The sequence below is a fragment of the Centruroides sculpturatus genome, unplaced genomic scaffold (genome assembly GCF_000671375.1).
Source record: "Centruroides sculpturatus isolate CEXI.00-Female unplaced genomic scaffold, Cexi_2.0 scaffold2474, whole genome shotgun sequence".
In the NCBI taxonomy this organism is placed as follows: Eukaryota; Metazoa; Arthropoda; class Arachnida; order Scorpiones; family Buthidae; genus Centruroides; species Centruroides sculpturatus.
In genome coordinates this window covers 3,501-10,916 of record NW_019386680.1, presented here as the reverse complement: position 1 = coordinate 10,916, position 7,416 = coordinate 3,501, and positions in this window count along the sequence as shown.

Below are 7,416 nucleotides of genomic sequence, written 5' to 3'. Positions count from 1 at the left end.
TAAGTTGTTAGAAATCGGCCGCTCTTTGCTGAGCTGTTCCGCGACGAAAACAATGTTGAGCAATGGCAATGTCGAATGGTGACACTCGGTAAGTAATCCTACAATTTTTTGTTTATAGCGTAGTTTATACGGATTCAAAAAAAAAAAAATATACGTATTTTGGAAATGTTGAGTCGTATTAGTCTAGAATCGATTAATTTTATGGAAGAAAATCTTTCAAACAGCTGTAGTCCGTAAACTTGACACGTGTCGGGTTGTGATTGGAAGGATCCATAAGAAATCGGATTCCTAAAGAATGGAACGTATCTCTATCTTATAGGGGGGTCGACTGTATATACTATGTGTAGTATATAGTCCTTGGTTAAGCTTAACGAAGACTATTGTATCGTTAAAAATTATTTTTTTATTTTGTACAAACAAAATAAATATATCGAAAAATATAAAAATTATACTTCAGAAGTTAATTTAGTATCAAAAATGTAAAATATTTCAGTAGCCCGAGACATAGCCAAAGATTGCAGCGCCATAGCACTGGGGAAAATTTAAATTTGCCGACTGGAATTCTTTTGGATAATCGACGCTCTACTGTATACATACCTGGTACAAAATATTCAATTGTACAAATATACTTTTAAAGAAAATTATAAATAAATATAGTTTTGTGAAGAAACGTACATCAAAATAACAAAATATTGTTTACTCTTTACATCTTAACCACTTAGTCAAATAGCTGCCTACGAGTGGAATCGGAGACGATCTTGGTGGCTGTGCAGTGCGTGCCAAATCCCGAGGGTGTCGATACCGGTCAATGTCAAATGCCTCTTTTGTCGCATCACTAGCATATCTCGTAGGACGCTACGGGGTTGTAAATTTTAAACGTTTCTCACCGTAGCTGTAAAAATCTAAATACGTTAAACTTAATAGATTGTCCGTCATTTGTTCCACGGAAATTTCCAAAATTTACAACTTTTGAACTGGAAAAATTTCTGTCTTTATTACATCTGATATTACGAAGAAATCAGTCCCCAATGTGCTCGGCTATAGGTTCTGTTTAAGTTAAGTAAAATTCCGGCTCTTTCGACAGGGTTTTATTTGTGTCCCCAATTCCCTAAGCGCTTAATTATTTAACTACTTCTAAAGTAGAAATAAGTCGAAACCGTTTAGTTTGTACTCAAATATTTGTAGTCTCGGGAAAAAGTGGAAAGACAAATTTTTATGACAAACGGATACGTAAATCGTAAATTTAAGGAAAATAAATTGTAGAGCTTTTTCCGTACCTGGTGTATCTCTCTCATTCATTAAATTTAGTTGTAAATGACGCTACCAAAGTAACGGTTAATTTTTTAACATTATACAAGAATTGTACGCGTTTTTTTTCTACATCCCCTTAATGATGGGGACGTACGAAATCGTAATATCACCGGTTTAACGTCGAAATCCGCGAGTAATATAAAATCGGAGAACGGAATAAAAATATCAAATATTTTAACGGATTTTTTTAAACTCCCGTCAACTATACAGAACTATGGTAAAAACGTACCAGTAAATTCTTATCGGTCGGGTTAAGTTATAAATCTACTCGCGATTGGCGTAATCGGGCGGCTAACCGGTCCCGGGTAGAATTGGATGCGATATACGCGTAGCAGCCATTCGAAGTCCTAGGCTTCCGCCGGCTAAACCGGGTGAGGTGGGTGCTCCGTAAAGCGCGCGCGCGAATCTGGCTTTTTGGATGCCGGCGATACGGCGCTTCCACTCCGCCACGAATATTCAAATATACAATAGCCATCTTATCTTCTGTTTTCACGCGTAGTATAGAAATTTGTAATGATATACCATAATGCGGTTATAATAAAATATTGCGCGATTATTTTCGTATAATTAAAATTAATATGTATTTATTTTTTAGAAAATACGAGGGAAGCGGCGCTTCCACCGCTTCCAATGACGGCACGCCACTGGAGGGAGAGGATTAAGGCTTAACCCGAAGAATGTCTTCGATCCAAACAAGTTTGAAACGAACAAAAATCAGTAATTTTACCAAATTACTAACAACTGATGATTGAGAATCTTAGCGAAGTAACGAGGAAGGGTTACTTCTATCAAATCGCAAATTCCGCGCGGGTAATGGCTAGTACCAGCGCCCGCTCGAGCATTTATGTCACCCCGGACAAAAAGACAAATCGCCGCCTCTTAAATTTATTTAGAGAGAAATATGTAATATATAAAATTAACAATCGAGTAATACGAGACAATAAAAATTAAAATATACCTGTAGCGAGTTATAAATTGTTAACTAGATGCATTTTTAATGATATTACAAAAGTGTATTATCGTACAATCAAAGAAAAAACTTACATCCTACAAAACCTAAACAAAAGTACATCAACTGTACTAAAATCAAAAGAAACTTTTTTATTAACTCGTGCGCAATGGCCAAACTATTAAGACAATTTTGCGTGGTAGTGGAACGTAAGAATTTTCGTTTAGACAAACTCCTTCCCCCCACTAGCTACAGTTATTGGTAGAATCGGCAGTATTGTTAAGGACAAAATTTAACATCGTTTGCTTACGCTTTCCTTTTTGCCCAAAAGCCCTCTTTTACGGTTTTTCTTCAGAATTAAGAAATGCAAATATTTCCTTAGCTTTTAGCCAAAAATAACAAATACGAAATATAAATTGCCTGGTAATTTTATCTGCAGAAAAAACCGACAAATATAAATTCCGATGAATAAAGTATTTAACTTATATTTTGTCACATTCGCGACCAAAATGCCGTCCCTAGAGCGGGTCCTGCTAGTACATTATATGAATTACTTAAAGTATTAAATTGATATAGGTGTGTACACTATATTAATACGGTTGGTGGAAATCATTGATTAAAAAAATTCCATACGTTTGCTATTTCTCCAAAGCTGTTTTCTCGAATTTATTTTCGGTTAACTGCCCATATTTTAATCCCATACTTTATAAAATCAATCATTTACTTAAAATAATTGAATAATGCGCGACTGGAAAAAAACATTGTTTGCAATTTCATTTTCGGCCAAGAGATCAAATTATCCATAGAAAATCTGTGGCTGTAATTGATCAATGAATTCCAAACATCAGAATTTCGAATAAGTTAATTACTTTTTAATCATCGACCTACGGCTTTGGGTTTCCAGTCCTTATTGGAATCTCTTAATGGTTCGACCCGGATATGGAATTCCATCCTGCGCCTCTCGTCGTGCATCTGATCTAACTTATTTCGATGAATATAATAAAAGGGGTAGCCCGATCCGCGGTAGAGGGGTTTCGAGATCGCGTGTCACGTGATAAAACGCGCCTTTCTCCGCCACGTTTGCGGTCTAGCTTCCGCTCGCTTAGTTTGCGCGTGGTTTAATGTTGGCATTTATCTACATAAACTAAGCCTGTTTCAACCAATAAGATATTTATTACCACTCCGTACTTTTAAATTTACTCACAAAACTTCTCCTTTCCATGTTAAGTCTATGGGAGACCTTTCTTTCGTTCGTTGGACAATAAAATTCTTGTCTGCGCTTCTGTTGAGCTCTAATTGGTATATTATAGCTAAATGGCTATCCTTTGACGAATAAGCATTGACTCGGGTTTGTGGGGTGGGAACTTTCTTGGAAAAATTTATTTTTCTCGAAGCTACATTGTTAGATACAAACGTAAACAAACAATTATAAATCATTATTCTCGTCTATTTTTAGCTTAAATTTAATAAATTTTTATCCTATTTAACAAATAAGCGTGTTTTTTTAAACCACCCAGCCATAAATCTTTTAAAAAACAAAGTACTTCCAGTTATCGTGAAACTTTCGTAATACGTAAGAAATACACGTATAATCGTTAATATAATAAAGTAATAATCGCTCGATATATATCACAGTTAGTACAATAGTGTAAATAACATAAATGGAATCAAATATACATCAACAATACTAAAAGTGTATTGACCTAAATTTAGAATAACCACCACCCCCCTCACACGCCGATCGGAGTTATAATCTATAGGTCGTATTATTTCTCTGCATCGATTTAGAAAGCTGCAGTTTTTTTATTTGTGTGAATATAGACCTAACTAACTAACATATATAACAGATTAATCGGATGTTTATTAAAATTTTTTTTTTTTTGAATTTTATAAATTTTTTTAATGTGCATAATATTTTGTAGTAAACAATCGTAAAGCGTGATATGTGAATGATAAAAGGCAAAAAACACATCAGATCTACAACAATTTTTAAGTGAAATATTGCAAATTTAAAAATTACTATAAAAACCAGAAAATGTCACGCAACAATGGTGTTGTTTCGGATTATCGAGATGCACAGCTGACTGGTTAAATTGAGAGAAAAACGTTGCCAGCGTCAATTTAAACTTAATAGAATTACAGTATTTTTATATCATACACAAACTTAAAAAATATGCTTTTCTGGCCGGTTATTCTCGCAGTCGACAGGACGAGATGCCGCTTTATACGAAGAGAAAGTTTCGTTATGTCGAGGTATCGATCCGTACGAAGCCAACATCTTCGTTGTAGATCGAGAGTTGTGGTCTATAGTAGAACTTGGTGACGTCATAAACTATTTTGTTTTGCCCACAAATTACAACACACTTTTACAAATGAAGGCCCATAGCTATCAAGTGACTGTGTTTATCCCGATTATGTGCTCTTTCGTAACGCTACCGATACGCTGTTGGGTTGTGGCCACTCTCATACCCCGTGTACAATGTTGGCTGTTTGTTAGGTTATGGCAACGCAACACTCGGGCCATTTGCCTAGTGGGGATGCCTTCCAAGAGGTCTTTTTAAGGGAAACTGGCTCCTATTTAGGCGTTACAGACGGGGAGAAAACCCGGAAAACTCCGCGTGGCCAGCCCGTCCGAACGAGGCGCGAACCCACGACCGAACTCCCAATGTTCGGGATACGAAGACCGCTCGGCCACTGGTGGGCTATAATGTTGGCACCCAGTCTGGTGATGACAAAATGAGGAAGGTTTTCCTTCGGGGTAAAAAAACTTTTCCAACAATATATTATTGAAAAAGTTTGTTTATATATAACATACTATAATGATAATAAATAAGAATTTGTCAGGAACAACTCGAAGGTTATTACGTAATGGTTGTTACTAATTTAAAAAAAAATCAAATATTGTAAAAAGTAACATCTTAAAGAAATGTTAATGCCGCTTACCAAAATAACCTAACATAGCTATTTGTGAATAAACAATGGAAATTGTTGGTTTATATCTTTAAAAAACACACGCTTTTATTTATGTAAATTAGACTGGAATGTATTTCTATTTCTTCATCCGATAAGCAATTATCTTTGCTTAACACTTTAAAAACTCTACTGTGTATTTATTACAAGCAGACACCGAGAAAACAAAATGATTACGTTGTAACTTTATTTTTCACCTTTCAGTATGTATTCAAACTAAAACCTGCGGTTGTTAAAATTATTTAACAAAGGGATTTATGCAACATATCGTATACACTTTACTATACTCGTGCAAAAGTTTATCTAATCATTTATTCATAACGGAAAAAGTTTACCTAGGCGGCTACTTACTACAGCGGCATTTAAAGAAAAAACTTTCACTTACCGTTGACATATTTCCAATTTCTTTCTTCCGATTTATTCCGATGATTCTTTCGTAACTTCATCCTTTTCCATGGTAGAATAAATGTAATGTTCATTTTCGTCTACATCAGTTCTTACGATTTTCGCATTTATTGGTACTCACTTTCGGCACTGGAGGTATTTGGCTCTTTCACTGTGTGCTGAACAAACAAGGTCGAACGTTTCTCCTAGTTTTTCCAATTTTGCTCACGACAATCTCGTCCATTTCGACAACTTTTCTAGTTCCATCCAATTTTCGTTCCGGTAAAATTACTTTGAAACAACCGTAATGAGTGGTAAGAAATTCGCACCGTCAACAGCCGTCCACTCCACTACTCACGCCCACAGCCAAACAGATGGCGCTCAACGTACATTCTACGCAAATTAGATGAGAACTAAACGAAAAATTAGTTCGAGAATTTTTCCCAATTTTACGTTTAAAAAATAGAAATTATTCTAGAAGTGAAATAACGTTAGAAATCTTGTAAGAACAGACAGCGACACTTACATTACATTTCAAAGCACGCGTGTTGTCGATATTCCGCAAGTGCCGCTTTATGGACTACCTAAGTAAACTTCTTCCTCGATAAGTACTAATCAAATATTATCGCTTACCCGAAAGGAAATGTTTCCGACAAACTCTTGTATCGATATTCACTTTATCCGTATTGAAATTTTTCTGGTTAATTCTCGAGAGCCACGCAAATTGCTATCGTGGTGAAAGCTCCTCAGTTTGGGGTTCTCGACGACAATGCCGAGAATTTAAAAAGAAATGGCCTTCCTTTGTTCTCCAGCGAACTAGCATTACGCCCAATCACGCAACAATTCACCGTAGTGATATTCGCCACGAATAAACAATGCCAGAACTCCGGCTAAAGTGCCAGTAAAGAAATAAAACGTGAACAAACCACAAAGATGGCGTCGGACAATTGCGCATGCTCGCGACGTTTCGAGTCGGACCACACTCTATAGCAGTGTTTTTCAACCTGTGGGTCGCGAACCCCGGGGGGTCCCAAAACCTTACACGGGGGATCGCGGGTGAAAGAAAAATACAAGTGTTTGTAAGTCCTACACTACAATAAAAAAAAAAAACTAGAATTTCAGTGAGAAATCTGTGCCTGTTTATTTAACAGTACAATTGGTTTTTCGATCGATATTTAAAGAAAGAAAATTAAATAGGTAGTTTTTAAAATCACTGATATAGTTTTAATTTTTAAAATTTTTAACTTGTATAGGGGTCGCGTATTCAAGGTTGAAAAACACTGCTCTATAGGACCAACTAACGCCGACGAAGGACGCCGAACTTTGTATTTGTAGTACAAGAGAAATTTACTATCGGCAAAATATTTTTCTAATGGGAAAAAATGCGGAAGATTACCAGTCTTTAAGAAAAAAATGTGCGTGGAATAAGAAAGCTTCGTAATTTATTCAAAATAAGACCATTGACAAAATCTTCTAAACTCCTTTAGTCTATACTAATATTATAAGGAGGTAATGTTTGTAAGTATGTAAGTTTGTATGCAGCGGGTAATCTCCGAAACTACTCATCCGATTTCAAAAATTCTTTAACCAATATTTAGAATGGAACTTCAGAGTGGACACAGGCTGTATATTATTCCGTTAAACATTCGTATAAATTAAAATATATAATCTAGGTTAAGGCTTTTATGTCAAACAGATGGCGCTACGAGTACGACGCCCTAAGTTTGCTTTTCTGCCAGGCATTACGCTTTTCTGTGAAAATGAACTAAAGCGGATCATCTTCTATCTATTTATATAAATAA